Source organism: Macaca nemestrina, chromosome 18 (assembly GCF_043159975.1).
Source record: "Macaca nemestrina isolate mMacNem1 chromosome 18, mMacNem.hap1, whole genome shotgun sequence".
NCBI classification, from domain to species: domain Eukaryota; kingdom Metazoa; phylum Chordata; class Mammalia; order Primates; family Cercopithecidae; genus Macaca; species Macaca nemestrina.
Genome location: NC_092142.1, coordinates 50,097,772 through 50,124,223, shown reverse-complemented (window position 1 = coordinate 50,124,223; position 26,452 = coordinate 50,097,772). Strand labels below are relative to the sequence as shown.

Below are 26,452 nucleotides of genomic sequence, written 5' to 3'. Positions count from 1 at the left end.
CTTGGCCCTGCCAGCCTTGAGATTCTAGGACTCCATGAAGAACACCAACCACTATGTGAGTCTGAGTGTGTGTGTGTGTGAGTTTGAGTGTACAGATGGGCTTTTCTCCTAAACACATGGCTCTGAAAATGCCTTTCAAAGGGTTCAGACCCAGTGGCCCAGAGCCAAGGAGCAATGGGGCCAGGAATGGTGATTCTGTCCTTGAATGACCCGCACCTCTTTGGTGTCCTGAAGATAATTAATCTTTATGGAGAACAGGGCTATGCTTCTGTTGCTTCGCAAGCCTCCTGCTTAACTGACCAAGCCTGTTAGTTATCTGACAAAGTTTGGATGGAGTGTTGATCAGGAGGCCCAGCCGACATCCTCCTGAGGCTTAGACATCAACTGCATGTCTTGCTGGAACCCACATGCTACTCACCAGGACTTTGCACTGGGAAGCTCCAGTGCCTCAGGGGTCGGAGGTGACTTTCAAAGCATCAGAAAACCAGAGGAGGAGGAGTAGATACAGCATGGTGTGTGATCAGCTGGACCTCTATATGAAGTAGAATAAAAACAAACAGCAAATACAGCTGGAGACTGCACACTTGAATATTAGGCAAGCTTTTTTTCCTAAAATTAATTCTTGAATGAGAGGGAGATGGGTTATATTTGAATCTGCTTGAGGTCTTTCATGTTGTAAAAGGCTTTCTCAAATACTTTATTTTGAGCAAACAGTACTATTTCAGGAAAACAAGTTAGCCTAAAATAACTTCAGCCAGCTGGTTTGGAATGCTAAGAAAGGTCACCTGACACAATCAGTAAAGAAAGAGGACAAAGACATTTAAAACAGATTTAGTCATTCTTCCTGGGGGTATGAATTCACAAGGGCAAGCTTTAAATGTTGTTGTGCACATGCCTTTAAACGATTGGTTCAAAAAACAATATAGTAAGTTGTTAATGATGAGGATAGTGAACAGTACTTGGGCATTAGGATAAAATTTCCAATGATAACATCATGCACAGATTCAAAAAATGCAGTATCTGGGCACACAGAACATGTTGAAACAATAAAAAAGCCAAATCCAACAAGAAGACATAACAGCTATAAACATACAGGCACCTAACAACAGAGCCTCAAACTTTATGAAGCAATAACTGACAGAGTTAAAGTAAAAATAGACAATCCAACAATAATTATGAGAGCTTAAATACTTCATTGTATACAGTGGACAGAACAATTAGATAGAAGATCAACAAGGAATAGAGGACTTGAACAGTACTATAAACTACTAGACCCAACAGACATCTATAGAATACTCTGCCCAAAGCAACAGAATACACGTTCTTCTCAAATGCATGTGGAACTTTCTCCAAGATAGACCACATGTTGGGTCATAAAACAAGTCTCAATACACTTTAAAAGGTTGAAATTATACAAAGTATGTTATTTGACCATGATGAAATGATGTTAGAAATTCATAACAAAATACATTCGAAAAGTTAATAAATATGTGGAAATTAAACAACTTTCTCCTACCTAAACAATGGATCAAATAAACAAACCACAGGAGAAATCTGAAAATACTTTGAGATGAACGAAAATGAAAACACAACATGCCAAAATTTATACGATGCAGGTAAAACAGTGCTTAGAGGGAAATCTGTAGTTGTCAATGCCTTTAAAAAAGAAGAGAGATCTAAAATCAGCAACCTAAATGTCCATCTTTAGAAACTAGAAAAAGAAAAGCAAATTAAGCCCAAAGCAAGGAGAAGGGAGGAAATAATAAAGATTAAAGTGGAAATAAATGAAATAAATACTAGAAAAGCAATAGAGAAAATCAATGAAATCAAGTGTCAGGTCTTTGAAAAGATCAACAAAACTGACAAACCTTTAGCTAGACTGACCAAGAAAAATCAGAGAAGACTCAAATTACTAAAACCAAGAATGAAACAGTGAACATTACTATGTACCTCACAGGAAAAGTGGGTTATTTGTGCTTTTGTAGATATCAGTACGCTAACTCTAAAATGTATATGGAAAGGCAAGGAACTCAAAGAGTCAATTCTGAAAAAGAAGAACAAAATTAGGGGACTACTACTTCTTGTGCTCCAAGACTTAACAAAGGTGTCAGATTTTCTGTATAGCTGTCTTTGATTCTCTCGTTAGTTTTCAGCTTCTCTCAGTCATGTTCCCATGAGAACCTGTGCAAAACTTCAGCAGGACACTTACTGCACTATACTGTGTGATCTGCATCTTGAAGACACAGATGGCATCTTTTTCTTGTACCCAGGACCCAGCAGAATACCCAGAAGAGAAAAGATGCTCATAAATGCTATTTTGGATGGATGGATGGATGGATGGATGGATGGATAAATAGATGGATGATGACTTTAGAATCTTTATCTGTGCACAGATTGATGAGGCAGTGTGGTTTCTTATATGCTTACCAAGGAAGAAACACTAAATGGGAAATCAAGAGACTCCCCACCAATTCTGCCATGACCCCCCATATGGCATTTGTCAAGTCATTTCCCATTTCAGATCCTCAGTGGTGCCATCTGGAAAATTTGTGCGTGTCAATAGATGATCTCTAAATGTCATCCACTTATCAGCTCTATAATCCTAGGACTAAGCAGGTTCTTCTATGTCCAGTCCATTTAGCAGTTGATGGAATTGGCCTTTTAAAAGCCAAATTTAGTGAACCTATTCATTAAGTAGTCAAACCAGCTGTGTACCTATACACAATACTCTGTCTCTCTCAAAACTTTTGTACAACTTAAACTCAGTACCCTTTCAGCCCCTTTCGTAGAAAATTAACATGGCACTCAATTGGCATTCACAACAGATTTTTGGCACAGATAATTTGTCAGCCACAGCAGTGTCACCCTATATACTGGCCCTAAATTCCATTTTCTGTTACTGATGGGAAAAGACATTGTAGATGGGAATTTTGGGGGTATCTCAGGTTTGACAGGCAGTCACATGGGTAAAAGAAAAGGGCAAAGGTATTTAAAATCATGGGTCCTCCCGTAAAACCTGGAGATTGTTTTTGAATGCACCATAGCAGAGAACAGAACTACTCAGTGCTTTTTTGTCTCTCAATTTCAGAGACATTCTAGTTCAACACTGGATTATTTCTCAGAGATTTTCTTAACACAGAAAGTAAATGGCTTGTTCTAATTTCTGAACTTTAGCCCTTCTTTATTTTTGACCAAGACACCCACTCAATTTCTCATTCTGACTCCAGCCACAAGAGATTTGACCAGGACTTAATTTTTAACATTCTTGCCTGGGCCAACATGGCGGTTCAAATCTAATATTTGAACACATATTCTTGAAATTATTTACTTATGGTGTCATTGCAGCAACATTAGAACATTTTCCAGGGGAGCTGAGGGTGACAGAAGCTCTTCATTCTGCCATCCTAAAAGAATATAGTCTTTGTTAGGAAAAAAAAAATTCAGCCTTTAGAGTAAGGATGTTGGCCATCATTCTACTGGTTTCCTGGAACTCGTTGTTCTTTTTTTTTCTTCTTTTAAAATTTTTTATTGATATATAATATTTGTACATATTTGTGGGGTGCATGTGATATTCTGATACATGCATACAATGTGTGGTAATTAAATCAGAGAATTTAGAGTATCCATCACCTTGAACATCTATCATTTTTTTTGTGTTGGGAACATTTCAAATATTCTTTTCTAACTATTTTGTAATATAAAATATATTGCTGTTAACTATAGTCACCCAACTGTGCTATTCCACACCAGGCCTTATTTCTTCTATGTTCTTATTCTAGAAATGTTACAGTTAAAATAATCTATAGCTTGAATCTGCATTTTTAAGCATTATTTTATAGCAATTATACAAAGTGTTTTCTTTCAGTTGCTATCAAAAATTCTTAAACATCATTTAAAAACCTAAAATTTTAGGTCAGGCATGGTGGCATGCACCTGTAGTCTTAGCTACATGGGAGGCTGAGGCAGGAGAATTGCTTGAGCCCTGGGTGTTGAGGCTGCAGTAAGCTGTGATTGTACCACTGCACACCAGCCTGGGAGACAGAGCAAGACCCTGTCTCCTAACAACAGAAAAAAGAACAACTAAACTTTAATAATTTTAATATAGTTATGATTTACCATTTCCATAATTTGATTTCACACAGAGAAAAACAAAACTGGATACTATATTAAAAAGGAAAAAAAAAAAGAGAATTCTTTCTCTGCTTTTTCAGGCAGCTCACTATGAGGCTATTACAAACCAATGGAAGCACATTTGGTGAAGAGTACAGGCCCACCAGAGGATGCCTCTGTATGTATTTGGTTGACACTCTTGGGACATATTTTCAGAATTGTAACTACAATGTCCATTCCATTCCAAGGACCTGAGAATGTCACCGGCCAGAACAAGTTGAGTCCCTAGTGTGTTGACCCGCCAGTGCTCTCACTGACCAACTAAGTGACTGGGTACAAATAAAAGAGGAGGATTTGAATGTCTGGCTGTCTGGGAAATAAAAGGTCAGAGGATTGATTAGCACCATCAAGCCTTGATACCCAGAATTATGGAGAGGAACAGTGGCTCGGACCTCTAAGTGGCACCACCACTGACTTTCCTGCACCTTGAGGGATTCCCCCGTCCCATTCTTCATCCCATTGCCCCTTTTGTGCCAGTCTCTTCCTCTGTGAGGAAGTGGTTTGAGAACCTTAAAAATGAATCCAAGGAATCCTTTTTGTTTGCGGCAGTTTTCTGCAAGCAACATCTGTGTACATCTTAGTTGTCACAGGTCTGGTCAAATGTAGATGAATAAATTTTAAAAATAAACAACTACAAAAATACACAAATTAGCTGGGTGTGGTGGCACACACCTGTAGTCCTAGCTACTAGAGAGACTGAGGTGGGAAGATTGATTAAGCCCCAGAGGTCGAGGCTGCAGTGAACTGTGATCATGCCACTGTGCTCCAGCCTGGGCAACAGAGCAAGACCCTGTTTCGAACAAAGTCAGACCTAATATCAGCAGATATGGTGAGGGCTGGAGGCCAGAAGGAGGGATAAAAGGAATGGGGCATGGCCATAGGACTAACTCTCCCACCCTTCAGCATTGTAGCTCCATCAATAGGCCGTCCCTGCCACACTCTCGGCTAGGAAAAGGAAGTGGTGAGGACACCTTTCACGTTTATGTCATTGCTTCCCATAAGAAGTTTAGTCATTCCTCACCACCAGGACTTAAGCACCTAGGGCCACCTCACCTCATGATAGAAAATGGAATCATAGCAGATAGGCAGTTATCATACAAAAATAAGTAATAATATTAATAGATAGACAGATGGATGAAAGATAGATGGAAAGATAGATGTAAGTAGATAGATGACAGAGTGATGATAGATAGATAGATAGATAGATAGATAGATAGATAGATAGATAGACTGATAGACAGATAGATAATGGTGGGAAGAAAGGAAGGGAAACAGGAATAAAAGGAATTGAAGATTATGGTTTCCTAGCAACATCCACTGGGGTTGCAGAGCATAAACCTTCTCCTATCCTGAAACTCTTCTTTCTTGGCAAATTATGAAAGAACATAGCCTTCAGCTACTACTTGTAGAGTGAAATACCATGTCCCATAGTGCACAGCTCCCCATGTCTGGCTTAATCACCAGGAGGGCCCATCAAAAATACACCTTCCCAGAACCCATCTCAGAGATCTTGACTTCACAAATCAAGGGTGAGATGGGAGAATATGCACTTGTGTGCTCCCTCTCTCTCTCTGTCTCTCTCTGAGTTCCCTGCTGGTTTTGGTACTTGGAGAACCATAAGGAATGTAAAAGAAAACCAGGCATGGGGACTTCTGTCCCAGAGATGTGTAAATATGATTGGATTCTCATTCTAATACAAGTGCTTCTGAGAAAATGCTTGACATGGACCATACTGCAAGCTAGAGCTGAACCCAAGCTCAGCTACCTACTCACATGGACACCTTGGCCACCAAGTTTCTTGAGTCTGAAGTGGGCATACTAATAGCCTCTATTCCATAGAGTAGCTGAATGGATAGAATGAAATCTATTCACACGTGAATCGCTTAGCTCAGGCCCTGGGACAAATAATGAGGATTTCATAAAAAGGAGTATATCATGTTATTCTTATCACAGCCAAGTTAGAAAGTCAAGCCTTATTCAAGTGCTGTGAAAGATAACAGAAGGAAGAAATGTTCCTTGATATTAGTTGAGGAAAATATAATAGTAGTAATAGCAGTCTAAAAACTCTTCTGTGCTTGAAGAGTTTTTAGAGAAATGAAATCATTAGTCTCAGACAGTAAGATCATTTTTCCAATCCCCCATGGTTATCACAACTGAGGGCTTTAGTTATCACAACTGAGGGCCAAACTGAGCTCTACCCATGTGTAAAAGAGGGGCCAGAAGCGAAGACTGGACATTATTAAGACTGTGAAGTTGGACTTATCTCATCTCTGCTCCTGGTTTGGTTGCCTTGGTCTGATACCAGATATTTCCACTTCTTAACCTTCCTTGAGCCTTGCCCTTCCTCCCAGGAAAAGACTAGTAAGTTCAGTCCCAGTGTACTATAAATGCATAAGACCCCTGAAAAGCTCATTCCCCACTGCCTCCTGAAGATTTCCACATTTCTGAAAAGTAAAAGCTGTAGGTCAGGTGTGTTGGTTTACCCTACAATCCCAGCATTTTGGGAAGCCAAGGCAGAAGAATCACTTGAGGCCAGGAGCTCAAGAGCAACCTGGGCAATGTAGCCAGATGCCATCTCTACAAAATTTTTTTAAAAATTTGGTGAGTGCAATGACATGCAACTGTAGTCCCAGCTGCTCAGGAGGCTGATGTGGGAGGATCGCTTGAGCCTGGGAGTTCAAGGCTGCAGTGAGCGATGATCACAGCACTACACTCTAGCCTGGGCTATAGAGTGAGACCTTGTCAGGTAAATAAATAATAAGTGCCTTAAACCAACAAGATGATCTATCATTGAAGAGCACATACTTTTGGATTGGGGGAAGGTATTCTGAGTGAGGCAGGAGCCTCAGTGGGTGAGCTGGTGTTTACCCACACCAGCTCACCCACAGGAAGTGAGCACCATTTGTCCCAGGTGGGCAGCACTTCACAGTTTAGCAAACTCTCTTGCCCCATTTTCTCACTGTGCTTCTCAGCAGCTTTGTGATGTAGATAAGGAAGAGGGAGCCAGTAGTTAGAGCCAAAATAGCCCTGAAAGATGATAAGCAGAATTCCCAAAGCATGGGTTACACATAATACATGCATGCCCATGGGCACAAGCACCACCTGCCCTCACAGAGATGCTTGCAGCCCCTATCCTATCCCTCTGATTTGCTATAGAAAAAAAAAAGTGTCCCTGGGTCCCAGGGTCTTTAATCCCTCTCTAACCCTTGTCAGCTCCTTTTTAGGAAACCACAGGTGAACCTAGGTCTCAGAATCTTTGGCAAGCCATAGCATCTAGCTAGGACTTAGTAACAACTTTTTTGGTTGGCATTATACTTATTTTTTCTATTACTTTCTATTTATGCCAACTGATTTTCCATGTATGGGAGTGCAAAAATACTCCTTTTTTAAAAATTAAGTAAATATAGTGAGCTAATGAAAAGGGAAATATCAAATAGCCAAGAGTATGAGTGATTCACAGACATGATGAAAGTTGTAAAAATGATGTACACACATGATTTAAGTCTACAATACCCTCAGCAACCCAACCCATCATCCTAGCAGTAGAGAACTCAGGCCAAGTTTAAGGTCACTTGCTTTTCGGTACCAGAATTCATCCAGGGCTCATTCTATACATGCAGCCAAGCCTAAGATATGAGCAGTGGAAAAAAAAAAAAAACGTGGAGTCAGGTCCCTTGTAAGCAGGATAGATCCTCAGTGATGGGCAAGGAAGTAAAAGGAAAACGCCCTGAAGAGTCCAAAATCTGATCAACAATGCTCCTGTATTAGGCATCTGTCTGCAGGGTTAATTCTTCATTAGGAGGCATAGCTCAGGGTAGGAGAGCATCTAAACCCTGGAGTTCAAGGCCTTTTCCTTTTGCAGATATCTCTTCGTGGCTAAAGTAGAAACATCTTGGGTACAGCCTCCCTGGCTCGGTGGTTGGATTTGAGATAAAACATATGAACATATGAATGTAAAAGAGCCAATATGGGACATCATTGTGGACCAGCAGAGATCTTGCCAGAATGAACAGTTACCAAACTGCACCACAGTCATCTTCAACAGTGACTCCTTGTGGCAGGGATAATCAATAGCAGCATTATGCTGAGAACTCATGTCTGTCCTTGCTTGGTGTTTGGACTAGAGCTGATCCTCTTGGGTAAAAGGAAGGTTTCTCAACTTCGACTCTGAGTGCATTTGGGGCTGTGAGAGGCTGCCATGTGCACTGTAAGATGTGTGGAAGCATCTGCCTCTAGATGTCAGGAGCACCTTCCCTACCCATAGCCACGAAAAATGGCTCTAGACATTGTCAGATATCCCAGGAGGTTGGTGGGGATTGTCCCTGACTGAAAACAACTGCGTCAAAGTCATCCCAAAGAAGTTCTTGAACAATTTAAAGAGTGAATTCTCAAGAGGGAAATATTAGATATCTTGGCTCTAGGGGATGCAGGAGCTCAAGAAATTTACTAGAAAAACAAGAATTTATACAACAAGACTTTTGGTATACAAATACAAAGGGCCTGACTCACAGTTAATGCTCAGTGACATTGTAATTTCCTTGCTGTGCTCTTACTCTTTTGCATGCCTTTTTCTTCCATGAGCTTTCAAGATCACTGTGAGTGTGCATATGCTAATTTCAAAATCAGGAAGAAATATTGGAGACAGAAAAGGGGGCATCTGTGTCCAATTAAAAGACCTCCCCTTACACAAAATGGTACAAAACACAAGATTGTGACAGGCACCTTTCCTTTGGGACTTAAGACTTCCCACTCAGTCTTAGCCACAGGGATGGTGAGAACAGAATCCAACCAAGGCCAAACAGTGTTTCCTTAGGAGTTTGATTCTTAAGTAGAGATGCACAGGGAAGGTGTTTGGAGTGTGACCATGTGCTGGCTGCTTTTGAGAAAGACGCCATGACTTCCTGGCTTACCCTGTTCATCCAGAGATGCTCTGAGTGCCGCAAGAACTACTCCCACAATTTTGGTGTTTTGCTTACATTAGTGAAGCCCAGTCTCTATTATTTGCAATCAAAGAATCTAGTGACACAGATTGGACCAGCTTCCTGTAACAGGGGCTTTGAAAAATTTAAATTCTGGCTGGGTGCGATGACTCATGCTTGTAATTCCAGCACTTTGGGAGGCCAAGGCAGGTAGATCACCTGAGGTTAGGAGTTCAAGACTAGCCTGACCAACATGGAGAAACCCCGTCTCTACTAAAAATACAAAATTAGTCTAGTATGGTGGCGCATGTCCATAATCCCAGCTTTTCAGGAGGCTGAGGGAGGAGAATCGCTTGAACCAGGGAGGCAGAGGTTGCAGTGAGCCGAGATCACACCATTGCACTTTAGCGTGGCCAACAAGAGCAAAACTTCATCTCAAAAAAAAAAAAAAAATTAAATTCTACTCAACCAATTAGAAATTTATTAAGGTCAATGACAGAGACGGTGGAAATTTATTTATTTGTTTTTTTGTTATCATTTTTTTAAGAGACAGGATCTCACTGTATTGCTCAGGCTGGAGTGCAATGGTGCGATCACAGCCCACTGCAGCCTAGAACTCCCAGACTCAAGCAATCCTCTACCACAGCCTTTTGAGTAGCTGGGACTACAGGCACACACCACCACACCAGGCTAAATTTTTTTTTTTATTTTTTGTGGAGTCAGGGGTCTCACTATGTTGTCCAGGCTGGCCTCAAACTCCTGGGCTCAAGCAATCCTCTGACCTTGGCCTCCCAAAGTGCTGGTGTTACCAGTGTGAGCCACTGTGGCCAGCCTTAGTGGAAATAAATTTAATAAACTGCAAGAGAGCTTGTAGAGGGAGCATGTAGTTTAAATGTAAGAGAGGAAAAAATTAAATCAATACAGTCTGCATTGAATACCTGTAGTATGCATTCTACACAAATAATCATTGGTATTATATGCTCATTCAGGTGGGGAAGATGGGGTGCAGTGTGATTCTTGTATTAGGGAGTAGAGTTTGCAAATACATACAGAAGAGTTGCATCATATGAGTTTACTTTGTTCAAAGCTAGCTAATCAAACTCAGTAGAGACAGAGACAGAGAGAGAAAAAGAAGGAGAAAGAAGAGAGAAAACGGGAAATATTAGAACACATGTCCCAGAAGTAGTGTGAGGTGAGATTCATTAATCTTCTGTCTCCTCCATCAGCCTCAGTGTCTGTGCCTCCCACAGTGTGTCTTGCTCCAGTGAGTGTGACTGCATATTTTACACACACACACACACGCACGTGCACACACACAGGACCCCTTAACTACTTCATCTAGTGCTCAACTGACAGAGTATGCTCTCCCTTCCCACACTAAAGGAAATTCTGACAGGGTTGGACTCGCCGAGAAGACGGATAAGAGTAACTGAAAAAACCATTTGTAGGCCGGGTACAATGGCTCATACCTGCAATTTCAGAACTTTGGAAGGCCAAGGTGGTAGGATTGCTTGTGGCCAGGAGTTCCAGACCAGCCAGGGCAACATGGTGAGATGCCATCACTATAAAAAAAATGTAAATTAGCCAGGCATGGCAGTGTATGCCTGTAATCCCAGCTACTCAGGAGGCTGAGGTGGGAGGATCGCTTGAACCCAGGAGTCTAAGGCTGTAGTGAGCTATGATTGAGCCACTGCACTCCAGCCTGGATGACAGACTCTGTCTCTTAAAAAAAAAAAAAAAGCAATTTGGAGTTTTATTTTCTTTACCCTTGATAGGCAGAATCAAAGTCAGTTAATTTACCCGTTCTAGTGTGGCAGCCCCAGTGGGTGTGTGTCCATATCCCTTCACCATTCAACTCTATCAGCTGCACGCTGCTTGGAAAGAAGAGCTGACTCTGCCTGGGGGCTCTTTCTGGCCTTGGAAGTGGGGAGCGGTGGCCATTTACTACCTTGGAAGCAGTCCTGAACCAACAGCCGACAGGAGTCGGTGAATAAATACCACCTTCCTCACTCTCCGTGAGTCGAACTCTGAAACGGGTTCTATTCTGACTGACCAAATTGTCAGTGCAATTGAACCCTTTTTCCCCCGACGACAACTCCCCATTTATGTGGCTGCCTTTCCTTCCCTATCTCACTTACAAACCATTTGCTCTCAAATTCTTATCTTAGGATCTGCTTCTGGAGGAACCCAAACCAAGACTCCTGCATTTTTAACACATCAAATCTTCACCTCACTGCTATACTCCAAAAAGGAAAACTTGGTGGGTTTTGAGGGTCAAAATCCAGCATTATCAACCAAGACATCTTCTCAAATAAAAACTGCAGTCACACCACACACAGCCTGTGAGCTTTTCAAGAGCCCAAGAAATGGTTTGAGACCCGAAACAAAAGACACAGGCAAAAAAAAAAAAAAAAAAAAAAAAAAACAACCCAGGGAACCTGCAAAACCATGTGTACTATACCTTGGATTAAATGTCTACAAAATGTAGTATGAGACCAACTTGTCAACCACAGCTGAAACAGATTCATGAGCAGCTATATATGAATTATAATTGATGCGAGGTGTGGGTATTTTAGGGTGCTACCACTGATAGCAAGCAGGGCAGAGCATGAAAAGGGCAGTCTGATGGGCTATGAATGTTATAGAACAGTCCTGTGGTTCAGGCTGGAATCCCTGTGTCCAAGACTACACACTTGGACTCTTGAAAACACATGAGAAAATGTCTTTCTGGCTGAAACTGCTTCCCTCAGAGTTATAGATCACCATCTGTGGACAGAAATCTTTTCTGGGGAGAAGATGTCACCAGCGTTCAGAATCCAATATTTGCCCTGGCTTTGTTCTGCCTTCACAGGAATCCATGCTCCACAGCAGTTCCCAGCAAGCTGTACTCTTCACAGGCGGGATGCTGAAGCCCCTGCCCCCACCCCCCACATTAGCTTTATATCCAAATGTGACTCGGAGGCTGGTGAGCTCAAGGTGATCAATGACAGCTCCAATCAAAGCCACCCAGATAGGCAGTCCACTCGCCGCTCCTTGATATAAAAGGTGTTTTATTTCTCATCCCTTTATTTTTGTCACTGAAAGAATGCTTCCCATGTGTGGATTAATTAAAGTGTAAACATTAAATATTGATTGATGCATTATCAGCATGGAGCAGCGGCCTCCCGTCTGATTGATTCCTGCAGTGATTTATTGTCATATTTGGGGAGTCATTTCACTTGATAACCGAGAGGGATCGCCTGCCTCCCCTCACCACGCCGGCTCCACTCCCCTCTTTTTTTCCCGGTACCTCCTCTTATTCTTCTAGGTGACATCTGAGTTCCAATAACTAAAACATCTTCATCTTACTGTCGAGAGAAAAGTGTGCGGCCTGACATTTGTTTTGTGTATGTGTATGTCTGTGTGTGTCTCCCAGGCAATTATCAAATCAATTAACAATTTCACGCAGAAATAACAAATCTACCCTCTTCTTTGGGATATTTCTGATTAACAGAGCTTGCCCCTACAAAGCTCTGTGAGATATGATTATGGGAAGTTGCGGGTGGAAGGTTGGGGGCAGTATAAAATGAAACAAAGAGAGAGAGAAAAAAAAGCTATAGTTCCAGTTTCATCATTTTTCTGAAGTTTGCTTTCACTGTGGAACTAGAAGCGAAGGGGAAATAAAATAGCAATTTATATTCATAATTGGATATAAGTCTCTATAGATATGAATCACCATACCACATTTTATCAGGTTGACCCACATGAAATTGCTGTTTTATAGGTCAAAATGATCAAATATTGACAATTTCATATAGCTGAAGCTTATATATTTAACCTCCCTTCTGAAGTGGGATATGATTGTTCTGTTTTCCAATGAGAAAAGGGCACAAAAGGGTGACACACACTGTTTCCATTTAGTTTGTGTTTTAGCATAAACCAGGAATTAATCTAAACACTTTACATAATTTTCTACCACAGCCTATGAGATATAGGCACTATTGTTGTACCCATTTCACAGACTTTTTAAGAAATGTAAACAAAACAAGGCTTCAGATGATTAAATAAGTCGGTGTGGACTTCATGGAGCACAGAAGTCTGAAGACGCCGACCTCCCTGCAATGTGTCCAGTTTGAGGCATTCACCAGTCAAGGGGAGACAATGAGATATCTCAGGGGCTCTTGACTCCAGTCAAGGGCACACATGGCCCAGCAGCCCCACAAATGGCTTGAAGACTTTGGCTTTGAAATCTTCCTATTTCCTGGCTTCTTCTCGGCAGAAGAAGGGAGCAGACACTGTCCAGACCTCCAGACCAGCGTGGAGTAAACATAGAAGGAGAGTGTTTGACCCTATTCTCTAGGCTGCTGTTCTGAACAGGAGCCCAGAGTCAGCACCTCCATAAAGAAGGGGGCATTTGAGGCCTTCCTTGTTCCAGCAAGGGAGCCCAGAGAGGACTTCCCAGGGGTCTGCCATCACCAGCATCCAGCCTGGACAATGTGCTCAGGGAGGCCAGACTCTGATTTCCTGATTTGTCATCAGATTAATTATCAAATGGAATCAGAAAAGGAAGCCAGCACACTGTTTCCCTGGACCTCCCTCAGCCCTGGAAATGCTGGCTGGTGGCTCACAGTTCCCATCTCCAGAGGACCCTGCCTATGTCACTCAGGGCTCCAGGTCCTCTTCAATGCCACTGCCATATTGTACAAATCACGTCATGCAGCAAGATGCTTCTCCACATGGTCAAGGGTTGAATGAGCCCTCTGCTCCCTCCAGGACCTGCCTGTCAGTTCCCCCACAATCCTTCCTCTCCATCTGCTTTCATTGACGCTTTTTTGAGGATGACCCCAATAAAACAAAACGTGGTTGGCTGTAGCCTATAGAAAACTTCATACTCTGCATAAGGGCAGTATATAATTATAATTATTGATTAGTGGAAAATTTATCAATTGGTGACTCCTTTCAAAAAAAATGTCCTGGTACAAATGCATCCCACTATCATAAGATTCTTCTATGATAAAATCTCTTTCTTCCTTAGTGTGTGTGGTGGTGGTGGTGGTGGTATTGTTTCTTCCCCAATTTCTCAAGTTGAATGGTTTGCTTTGTGTATTCTCAGCCTTATATTTTAATAAACACATTGGAAGTGCTCAAGTTAGTGGTAGAAGTGCCATGCATCGTTTCCCTCCAGAGACACCCTCCCAAGACATGGCCTTCTTCTAACCCACCAGGCATCTGCTGGGCATCTACACCCGAGCACTTTTACCCAGGATCTCTTTTGGTGTAATCCTAACATTTCTGCCCATTTTACAGATGAGTACACCAAGGCTCAGGCAAATAAACTCACCTAAAGTTAGCATCTCAGCAGGATATGGTATTCTGATGCCAAGAACAGTGCTCATTCCAAGACCCTAACATTGTTGGGGGTGGGGTGGGTTTCATCAGAAGGAGCCTTAGCATTTAAGTCTATAAATTGCTCTCTGAATACTACTTTGGCCGCCTCCTATAATTTCTGGCATGTGGTGCCATTCATTTCTAAATGGTTTCTTATTTCAGTTTTGACTGCTTAACCCAAAAGTTAATTTAGAAAGATTTTTTTAAATTTCTAAGAGAGAACATTTGCAGCATATTTTCTAGAAATATTACCTACTATAAATTCTAGGACTAGTTACACTTCCTGGAATTGTCCTTTTCGAATCAGTTTCATTGCCCTTAAACTTCAAAAATCCAGTAAGATTCAATTGACACGATCCCATTTCCTGCAAGGTAGATCTAATATTACTGACATACCAGATGGATGCATTTCATAGATTTGTCCAGAGCTGCAGAGCACAGAAAGGACACACTCTGTGGCCTCTGGACTACTAGTAGAGTGCTTGTTCCTGCCACATTTGGTCCTGGCTCTGAATTAGATTCATTTTCTCCAAAGTATTTATCTAGTGTATTATCTAGTGTATGCCAGCTACTATTCTAGGTGCTGGGAGTGCAGCAATAAATGATACAGACTAAAATCCCTATTCTCAACAGCATTTTGTTGGGGAGCTTACTTTCAGGTAAATGAGACCAAAGTGTGAAAATAGGACCCAGAAAGAGGAGAAAACCCATGGGTGCAGAGGAGCTGCTACTGCAGAGTCAGGGAAGCAGAAAGTCCTCTTCACAAGAGCCAACACATCTGTGCCTAAAGGGTCCAATAATTCTTGCAAGCCTGTCTCACCAACTCCTTGGAAGTGCTCAAGTTAGTGGTAGAAGTGCCATGCACTGCTTCCCTCCAGAGACACCCTCCCAAGACATGGCCTTCTTCTAACCTACCAGGCATCTGCTGGGCATCTACACCCGAGCACTTTTACCCAGGATCTCTTTTGGTGTAATCCTAGCATTTCTGCCCATTTTACAGATGAGTACACCAAGGCTCAGGCAAATAAACTCACCTAAAGTTAGCATCTCAGCAGGATATGGTATTCTGATGCCAAGAACAGTGCTCATTCCAAGACCCTAACGTTGTGGGGGACGGGGTGGGTTTCATCTGAAGGAGCCTTAGGGGAAGAATCTGTGGATTTTTGGTTGGTCTATTACCCTCTGTTATCTATATGTATAACCTACTACCATCATCATCACCATCAACTTCATCATCTCATCAAGAGATAATCATCTTCATTGCTGTTATGTTATGAGCAGCCAGTGACTGTGCTATCCAAATGCTTTAGATCCATTGGCCCTTTGATCAGGATAGTGGTGAAGAACAGGGAATCTAAAATAGATGCCGTAGGTTTAAACACTAGCTCTGCTTCTTAACAGATTGAGGGTGGCATCAGGCTTAGTCTTTTGCCCAATATTGCACAGGAAGTAAATGATGGTAATCTGGATTAAACCCAGGCTTGTTGGTCCACAAAATTCATGTTATCCTGCCTCCCAGAGGCTGGGTATGGCTTTTAAACAGAGTCCTTGAGAAAAGAATTCCAACATCTTCAAGGAGCACTCTACAGACTCGTGGATGACATCGAATAAACCTGAAAAGTCAAAGGAGTATTGGGATCACATCTTGCATCCATAGGTAAAAAGGAAGACATTGGACATATGGACACTATTTGGATCTCAGGTGGGCCTGGGGGAAACCAGAGCCCAAGCTTTCTTGCCACTTAGAGCATTACTGCCTGGAAGTCAAATGACTTCTTCACGTGGTCACAGGCCGGAATGAGCCCTCTGCTCCCTCCATGACCTGCCTGTCAACTCTCCCCACAAGTCTTTTCCTCCATCTTCTTCTACTGACACTTTTATGAGGATCACTCAGATAAAGAAAACATGATTGGCTGTTACAGAATGGCTATAGCCTGCAGAAAGCTTTATACTCTACATAAGGGGAGTATATAATTACAATTATTGATTACTGAATAGTGTGTCAACCGGTGACCGCTTCAGAAAATGTCCTGGCACTAATGCATCCCACTATCATAAGATTCTTCTATGATAGAATGCAGGCAAAAAGTCCTTTCTTCCTCTGTGTGTGTGTGCAGGTGTGTGTGTGTGTGTGTGTGTGTGTGTGTGTGTGTGTGTGTGTGTGTGGTGTAGTTGCAATTGGTGGTATTATTTTTTTCCCAACTTCTTGAGTTGAATATTTGGTTCACGTATTTTCAGTCTTAGATTTTGATAAACCTATTTAAGGCTATAAATTGTTCTCTGAATACGACTTTAGCCACGTTAGAGAAGGCTCTGTAGAAGCAAGGCTTGAGACAGAACTCTGAATGCACAGAAATTGTTGAGGTGTGATCAAGGGAGGGAAAGAAGCAGGGGAGAGATGGGAAAGAGGCTGAGCATGGCTGTGGTCTTGAGTGGGGTTAAGCTTAGCCTGAGGGAGGTGGGGACTCTGAGAGGTAAGTTGCTCCTTAGGGACGGGGTCAGCCATTCACTGGCTGTGGGCTGCTCAGGGAAGGATGAGTCTAACTCTGCCAAGAAGATGGCAGCTCTGAGCCAGTGGCAGCCAATATTCAGCAGCCAAAGAGTAGGTGTCCCCACTCCTGATCCAGCAAAGGGGATCTGGACCGGGTCCCAGCCTTAGCCCCCACACGCAGCTCAAGTGTGCATGACTGAAGTGTCCTCTGTACCAGCACACTAGTACCTTAGTGCTGACATTGGAATTGCTAGTTTATGGTGAAAATAAAAAAGAAGACACTTTTAGATGGTATTCTGACCTTAAATTCTCTGCAGTCGATGCACCCTCTTATTGCATGCATGCCACTGCTGGTACACTGATGGACACAGGGCCTCTGAGAGGAGGAGAAGCCAAGGAACCATTTGCAGAATAACCAGGAGGTGTCCCATGGGCTTCATGTTCTCAGGACTCGGCTTTGTCCATCACTCAACGGGAGCACCCTGGGACCCACTCACAAGGGAGGTTCGAGGTCTTGTTCTCAAAGGTTCCCCCCATCTTCACCCCCCAACTTCTCCTTCAATACGAGAACAGAGCTTCTATCTAAAGGAAGCACAATTCAAGCCCCACCCAATCCGAGTATGCTTCACTCTTCCTTAACAAAACTATAACACCAAATACCCCCATTTCCGATCCTGGAAGAAATGGGAATGAAGAGAGTGACAATCTGATCTCTACATTCGGTGAGTTCTAAAATAATGCTTAAATGGCTCCAGGATGACCTTGATCTGAAGACACGGAAATTTCAATGGTGCATTCTCACAGATGTCTCCCTAAGACAGAGGATCCCTTCAACTCAAGAAGGAAGATTCTGACATTCTGGTGGTGCTTTTCCCCTGCGGATACATTGCAGATCACTGCAGGTCAAACTGCGGCTGCATTTATTAAAAAGAGGATTCGTAGGAGGCAAGACGACCAAGGCTGCTTCTCACACAGCACCAAGGTGCTCCTTGCACAAGGATGCAAGAAAGTCATTCTTGTGGGGCTGAAGGCACCCTGAGCTGTGACAGAGCAAGAATTATAAAAGAGAGTGCAGAAACCATATGTTTGCAAGCAGTGGAGCTTTATATAAAAAGACACCAGGATCTCCTTTTGTACAAAAGCTGTATCTGTGACTAACGACTTTTTCGCCAAAAATGGCTTCTTTTTCACTGTCCAAGGGAAATTATTATCTAAAAGGAAAAGGATCTAATACTTTATTTTATTGTTTTCCCTCATGAACAGACACAAAAGAACTTCATCACAAAAGCTTCATAATTCTATTACTTGAACTTGGACCCTCTTACAATAAAAGCTTACCTAGTGTTCCAAAAATGAGGGTCTGGAAGAGAAAATTACATCATTTCTTCTTACAGAAATGGCTTTCTCATTTTTTAATCAACAAGCATAAGTCATCTCCTCTTGTTGGTGTGTTATTTCCTGAAATTGTATATGATGGGTTTAGAAAAATTTGAAAGGAGAGTTTTGAAGTTTGCTAAATGCCCACCATCTCCATAACCACTCAAATCAGGCTATTTTTTATAATTCCTTTAAATTAAATATCTTTGATAATAAATGCAAATTAAGGAGCAATAAATTATAACTTCTAGCCTGACCAGTGACTAATTATATATATTATAATTAACTATAGTTTCCAACACAAGGTATTTATCTTAATAATCATCCCATATCCATTAGCATATCTCAAAGGGTTTTTGTAAAATAGCATTCACCATTTGAAGAGCCATCTAAGGTTCCCCCTTTGGGCTATGAAAGGGTCCAGATTCAAAAGAGATGGAATTACTTTAAAAAGAAGTCTGGGCTAAATATAAGTTGAGAAACTCAGATTATAGGCATAAAACCCTGATTTAAAAATATTTATCCTAAATATACCCTCTGACCATCACTAAAGAGTCTTTAGGTTCTAAAAATCTACAATTTCCATGAATCTGCTCAAAATATCTTTAGCCCTCCTAGGCTCTTGTGAATGCATCAATCAAAATCCAGGGTTATGATTTGAGTTTTACCAAGGGAATCTATCAGATTGTTCAGGAAGTCTCTGATCTTCTTCTGTGAAAATCAGTAAGGGGAACCAACTGTTGGTGGTGGCAGGAATGAAATGGCTCCCACGGACTCCATTCTTATCCTTGCTCTACTATTTGTTTTAGAAACTTAAGGATCTGCCTGACCCACAGTTAGTTAGTGGTGGCAGGAATAAAGCGTCTCCCACTGACTTCATTCTCATCCTTGCTCTATTATTTGTTTTAGAAGCTTAAGCACTTCCCTGACCCACAGTTAGCTGAGCTCTTGGAATGATAAATAAGGCAGGGAAAGCCCACACAGGCTTTCTGAGACCCAGTTATCTGCCAGCTTGTAAAATGGAAAGTTTTGCTTCTTAGATTTGCTATAGAGTTCGGAGGTACATCTAAAAACACATGAAAATGGCCCCTAGGTTCTCCCCTTTCTCTGCCTACAGCACCAGTGCTTCATAGAAGCCATCAGAGCCTCCTCCAAGGGTTTTTCCTCTGGTTCTCGGGAGTCTCTGGCGTGAACGGTTAAGCCTTCTGAGACAGCTGGTAATCCAGCTCTGGCCAGTATCACTGCATTTTCCAACTGTCCCTGGGTAATTGTCCCAGGGACTTAAACAAGTTGGACCAGCCAAAGGCACCACGAAGGTCAAACTGCAATACAGCGTGCCCTGATTTTATCCGGGAGATTGATGCGCAAATCACCTTGATTTCGATTTGGCACCGGTGTTATAAAATGCACTTGCAATCACCGATAACACGTAAGATTAGGCCCCAGCGTGGGACACTGTATTTTATACCCTCTGTGGAGTTTTCCCTAATGCAACCATAAATCAGCCCACAAAGCAGGGCGTTTTGTCCATGTTAATAAAGAGGACAGTGAGAAACCCAGGGTGCCTTGGAACGGAAACACTTTTGGAACTTGGAACGAGCCTGAAATCTTTAGCTTGTATCGGGCCACCTGGATGCAACCTTCAGGGGACAAACCACAGTGGGGGCTTTGAGGGAAATCACAAAAGAACAGTGACTACAGGATCGCCCAGCAAGAAGTACATGAGCATGGCCACATGGGTGCAAAAATGTCCATTTCTGAGCATTTAAACAGAGATTCAAACTCTTGAGGTAGGAGAAGTACCAAATAGAAAGCAAATTTGTTCTAATACACATATTTCAATATGGAAAAGAGAGTAACGTAGTAAAAAGAGATGGGAAAAAAATAAGCAATCAGAAAACCACAGTTTGCAAAATAACTTTTGGCAGTAGCTACAATGTGTCTTCTTCTGTCTTTCCTGCCTGGCCCCACTAAAGGCTTACATCAAATTATGATTTTGATTATTATTATTATTATTATTTTGGCCAGGCATGGTGACTCAAGCCTGTAATTCCAGCACTTTGGGAGGCTGAGGTGGATGGATCACCTGAGGTCAGGAATTTGAGACCAGCCTGGTCGACATGGTGACATGTCGTCTCTATTAAAAATACAAAAATTTAGCAAGCATGGTGATGGGCACCTGTAATCCCAGCTACTTGGGAGGCTGAGGCACAGGAATCGCTTGAACCCGGGAGGCGGAGGTTGCAGTGAACTGAGATTGCACCACTGCACTCCAGCCTGGATGATAGAAAGAGACTCTGTCTCAAAAAAATTATTATTATTTTTTAAGAAAACAATTACTTTAAATTTTTTTTTTAATTCACAGAACTCATTGCCATAGTTTTATAAGGTATACATTTCATAAGGTATCCAGAGTGTTAGATTTCACTGATCTAGAAAGGTTTAACTCAATATTCGGGGGAAAAAATGTCTGGAACCACCAGGCTCATCTTCCCCTTGGTGTGGTGGCTTAAGCTCAGCCCCAAATTCTACTTATGGAAACTGCTCTGCTCTTCTCCCCACTTCCTTTCCCCCTCAACACCACCCCATCCACCCACGGGAGTTCAAACCAGTGGGCGTCTGATCTTGCTCTATGGGGCTGGGGCGTAGATGGGCAAGGTCCAATGTGCCTGGTGTGGATCCACAAAAGAAGAGGGGAAAATCTAGATTGGAAAAAAACATAGAGAGAAGTAATTACTTGCATTGTTTCTTCCCGCTCCCCCACCCACCCCACCTACATTTTTATTTTTCTAGAGTTTCGAGACTTCTCCTTTAATCTAAAGCAAGTAGGAAAATGTCTAGTGAAAATGATTCCCCTGTTGGGGGCTATGCAGATAGCCCTTTCTCCCAAGTGAAATAGAAACCAACAGGCTGAACATGCAAGAAAAATTTATTCCACTTAACGCAACTGAATTTCCCTTCAATTTAAAGAAAAACTGAGTAAAATGAAACACACATTAGAGTCTTTTATAAAGTTTCACCTTTGTATTTTTGAATGCCTTTTAAGAATGGGTATGAAGTAGGTCTGAAATGGAAGAAACTAGAGAAACCCAGCCCTGACACTTGCAAATAAAAATAACCAGCAGCATTGGCCAAGCAGGAAGCATGCTTCTTAGCAGACACCCATTCCATACTTTTTCTTTTCATCAAAGTGGAAAAAGCACACGCCACTTCTTCTTTTTTCTTTTTTAGGAGACGGTATCTCATTCTGTCATCCAGGCTGGTGTGCAGTGGCGCAATCATAGCTCACTGCAACCTCCAATTCCTGGGCTCAAGCGATCCTCCCACCACCTCAGACCACTTCTTTTCTGAACCATCCTTTCTCTAAGATATCTTACCAAGGTAGGGAAAAAAGTTACTAAACAAAAATTTGCATTGAGTTTAGAAAGGGGGAGAAAACTGACCTTCCTACACATTTTAAGAGCTCAGAGTCTTGAGGGTAAATTTATGTTGTGGTATCTGGCTTCACTGTATCCAAATTAAATTCTCCAACAGTTTTAGACAGTTTACAACAAAAACACAAAACAAAAAGATAAGAATAAAAGGAAGCTCCCTGCTACACTCTGCCCAAGGTCAGGATGTCAATTTGAAGTAACAAAAAAAGAGAAACAAAGTAGAAATCACAACCTCCTTAAAAAAAAAAAAAAAAAAAAAAAAAAAAATGGAGGCTGGGCTCAGTGATGAGAGAGAAACCCACGCCCCGCACTGTGCAGTGGAGCCTGCTCGCTGTCCAGCACAAGGTGAAGGGCTTAGGAGCATCTGCCCACCTGTAGGCAGAGCAATCCGTGCCCAAACCCAGGAAGAATTTTCTCACCGAAGGGATCCCACTGACCTGGCTGTGTGGGCGCACAGAAGAACCTTCTTTCTGCTTCCAGGCAAGAGGGAGCTTTGTGGTTGTCGCTGGCAGGAGAAAGGAGGCAGAGAGATAGGATGTGGGGGACCAGGCACAGATTGAGAAGTCCCGGCTGATCCAGTACCAGGCCCTGGGCTCTGTCTCCTGCCCTGGGCTTCCCAGGAACATGGCAAGCTATGTGATTGCTCAGCCAAGGGCCAGGAGGCTAGGCTCCTTGTAAAGCGTGCCACCCAGGGCTAGAGAAGGGGAGTGTGCATACTTTAAGGCAGAGGGCGGGAGGCAGAGGGCATGTGTGAGACAGCTCCCAGAAGAACCCCTCCCAGGCAGGACACATTGTCTCATCTTGTCCTCACCATCTTCTCCCCATGGGATATCAGACAGGCTGAGAGTCAGGAGACCTGATCTAACCTAGGCTGGTCACTGCTATAGTGAGCCTCGGATGCTTTGAGAGTTAACCTGCTAGGGCCTCAGTTTCCTCACTGGGGAAAGGCAGTGCTGATGGCCTATCTGGGCACCTGGGAGGCTCAGCCACCTGCAAGTTCTGTGACAGGGAGGGACCCCTCCTGGCCAGCAGCTCTACTCTACCAGGGATGTAGAAATCCTTCCTGTGAATACCACTGAGATTAGACTGGCTAACTGAGATAATGCTGGTTAAACACACATACACACACGCACATACACACACAGCCTAGTGTCTAGTGACCCGGCACACAATAAAGCCCAAATGTAACACAAGTTTGTTTGCATATTTGCTCATTTTCCAAAACCCTATCCTTGAAAAACAGGGGCTCACCATATCTGAGTGTTACAAAAGCCTTCCTCCTCTGAGGGTCTCTTCAATACCTTCAGGAGAAAAGTCAACCCACCCATGTTCAACAACCTCCATCAATGCCTGTTCCTGTGCTTCTGAAGTCTCCCAGATCAAATCCGGGGGAAGGAAAGCCAAGAAAACATGCGCCAGATGTAACAATCCCTTCTAGGGGCGATACCTCAAAATGGCAAGAGTTGGGGGATCAGAGAAAAGAAAATTTTAAAAGATGGCTTTTGAAAGCAATAAGGTTATATGGGAGGCCGGGTTATGTCTGGAATATCTCTGTACCTTCCTCTCAATTTTGCTGTGAACTTAAAATTGCTCTCAAAAACCAAGTCTTTTTTAGAAAAAACAGTGAGTGGTAACCGGATAGAGCTCATGAGTAGCCAGTGGGTTTGTGGGGCTTGGCCTTCAAGTCCAGGTGACAGCATCGTAATGGGTTCCAAAAGTGCTGTATCAAAAAACCACAGGAGCATGGGGCACCGTGGCTCACCCCTGTAATTCCAGCGCTTTGGGAGGGAGGCCAAGGTGGGAAGATCTCTTGACCCCAGGATTGGGCAACATAGTGGGATCCTGTCTCTAAAATTTATTTATTTTTTTAATGAAAAAAGAAAATAGCCAGGCCTGGTGGTGTATGCCTGTAATCCCAGCTACTCACTATCAAGGCAAGAGGATCCCTTATTCCCTGGGGGTTCTAGGTTGCAGTGAGCTGTGATCGTGCCATTGAACTCCAGCCTGGGTGACAGAGTGAGACCCTGTCTCTAAAAATATTTTTAAAATAAATAAAAGAAACCTTGCAGGAGCAGTGGGTCTGAAAAGTAGCATTCAATCCAGGGATGATGAAGGTGCGGGTAATGTTGAAATACTATTTCTAGCCTAACAGACTACACTCAATATAAAAATATATATATATTGTTTTAAAATCTGAACATAACTAAGTTAATAGATTAGACATTGTAAGCAGACGTGAGAACATTTCTTCCCTGCATCCAAGAGTTAAAGGACTGATGTGGACAAGGACTTGGGGAATGTAAAGAGCTAATAGATGTCTGGCTCTTACTTCCTCTGTCTTGTCCAGGAAGGCAGACCCACCCTGAGGGGACAGGACAGGAGGGCTGAGCACAGCACACACTTCTGTTCTCTTTTCATGCTCGCACACTTTTTCTGCATCTGTTCAGTGTGTGTGTGTGCGTGTGTGTGTGCGTATGTGTGTGTGTGTGTGTGTCTTGCTCTCGATGTTTCTTCTCTCTGGCATTGTCCCACCCCCTCCTCTGTTTCCCTCTGCCCCCACCCCCCACAGACACCATTCTTGATAATTATAGTTTATTGATTCTCCTGGTGTTAGCTGCCCCCGGCGCCGTCTTCCTCATGTTAGCTGGAGCACCTTCCCAGCTCCATCACAGCCTGCGTTTCTCAGGAGGCATAGCACTCCAAGCGCTAATTCAGAGAGAGCTGCTGCCTGGACCAAGGCCCCTGGAGTCCCTCTGGGAGGTAAGCCTGAGCCCCTGCCCCCAACCAGGACCCCAGCTCTCCACCCCCTGGAAGCTGAGGCTGACTGAGCCCAGAGGGCAACTGAAATAATAGTCATAGCAGTAAACATGTATTGTCACTTACCACATGCCAGGCAAGTTCACAGGCACAGTCTGCACATCCTCTTAGATCCCTGGGGGGAAGGGGCTACTACTCATCACTGTAAATGAGAATAAGGGAGGTACAGGGCTCCCCGGAAGTCACACAGCTGCTTCGCGCTGCAGCTGGGATCTGACCCCCAAGCTTGCACACACAGATCTCCAACTGTCTCCTGAAAGAAGCAAGACCACTGAGGTGTGGGCCAAGAAGATGGCACAGGGTGAAGGAAAAATGCCCAAGATGCTGACTTTTTAAAAATGCATTCTGAGATGAGCGTGACTGGCAGATTCTCCGCCCATTGCCACCCAGAAAGAGAGGGTCCCCGGCCAGCTCGAACCAGTGGCCCAGCTGTGGAGGGAGACAACCTGGCTCCTGAGCTGTTTACTTCTCAGCCATAAACAGGAAGGCCATAAAAGGGGCCCCTTTTGGTCAGCCACTCAGGGGCTTCTCTCTCCTCCTCCTCTTCCTTTTCCTCCTCCCAAGTACGTGTCCCCAGGCAGAGACTGTTTCCTTGAGGCTGCTACCTCCCAAGTGTCATTGTCTCTTTGCCTTAAAGAACCTCCTTTGAGCTGGAAATTCCAACTGTTGAAGTCACCGCTGAGTTGAAGAGAAGGCAGGTGCTTGTGCCCAGCCCAGAGAGCTCAAGGACTCGTGGGGTACAGTGCCAGGCATGCAATAACCTCTCCGATCTCCACGGGTCACTCTGAAAACTAATGAATAAATAGAAATGCCTCCTTTTCTGAAAAGAGAAAACTGCAATTCTAAAAGAAACCTGGAGAGGAAGTGACCAAGATATTCAGAGGTGAGAACCCACAAAGGAAAGGAGACAGCACATCTCAAAGAAAGTTTTCTATCACATTCTTTCCCAAAAGCTTCTGCAAAAAAAAAAAAAAAAAAGGTAGAGAGAGTGTTGCCCTCTTAGAGACACACACAGTGCATGTGGCTTTTTAAACGTTCTGAGTTCTGCAGCAAAGGACCTTGTTTCATTGCATAATGTGTTTTCCAAATGTTTTTGCCCACATGATTCTATTTCCACAAATGGTTCATTTATTCTTATGACATTTCAAGTCCCCTTTGACGCTTTGAGAACCTCTGGGTTAATGCATGAGGTCAGGTGTGCTGAACGCTCACTGGTCTCATCTGACTTTGATTTTCCTTTTCACTTTTCACGTTAGGGCCTCTTGGACATAACCTTTGCTGTTCACTGTCTCCACTCCCCAAGAATGAGCTGAGCCCCACAAGACAGCTGAAGAGATGAGGTACATGGAAACACCTGGGCCTCTTCAAGGAGTTATCAGGGAATTGCCTTCTTTGGATCCAGAGAGATCTCCTGTTTTCAGGAAGGCTTGTTCAGTGACAGCCTCCTCACTCTTTGACTCAATGACATTCAGCTAGATCCTGTTCAACCCCACGGGGCATGGTGATATGAAAGCTTCTAGAAATGCATCATGTAAACTATTAGTGTTTCCTCGAGGAGTATTTGTGTGTGAGTATGACAGCCTCCTATAAAAATTTGGATAACCCTAGCAAAACATTTTTTGTTGAGACCGGGTCTTGTTCTGTTGCCCAGGCTGGAGTTCAGTGGCTCATTCACAGTTTACTGCAGGCTCAACTTCCCAGGCTCAAGCAATCCTCTCACCTCAGCCTCCCAAGTAGCTGGACTACAGATTCCCACTACTATGCCTAGCTAATTTTTTTTAATTTTTATATAGAGACGGGGTTTCACCATGTTTTCCAAGCTGGTCTCAAACCCCTGGGCTCAAGCCCAGCCTCACCTCAGCCTCCCAATGTGCTGG

The 26,452-nt window shown here is 43.1% G+C and overlaps 1 long non-coding RNA gene across 1 annotated transcript in view; it reads right to left on the bottom strand.

Annotated features, from left to right (window-relative positions):
- Positions 1 to 24,275, bottom strand: part of LOC139359872 (uncharacterized) — a 33,555-nt gene extending 9,280 nt beyond the window's left edge. The window contains exon 1 of the long non-coding RNA XR_011616436.1: positions 419 to 24,275. This is a non-coding gene — a long non-coding RNA (uncharacterized lncRNA). The remainder of the gene's footprint in view (positions 1 to 418) is intronic.
- Between the last annotated feature and the right edge of the window lie 2,177 nt (positions 24,276 to 26,452).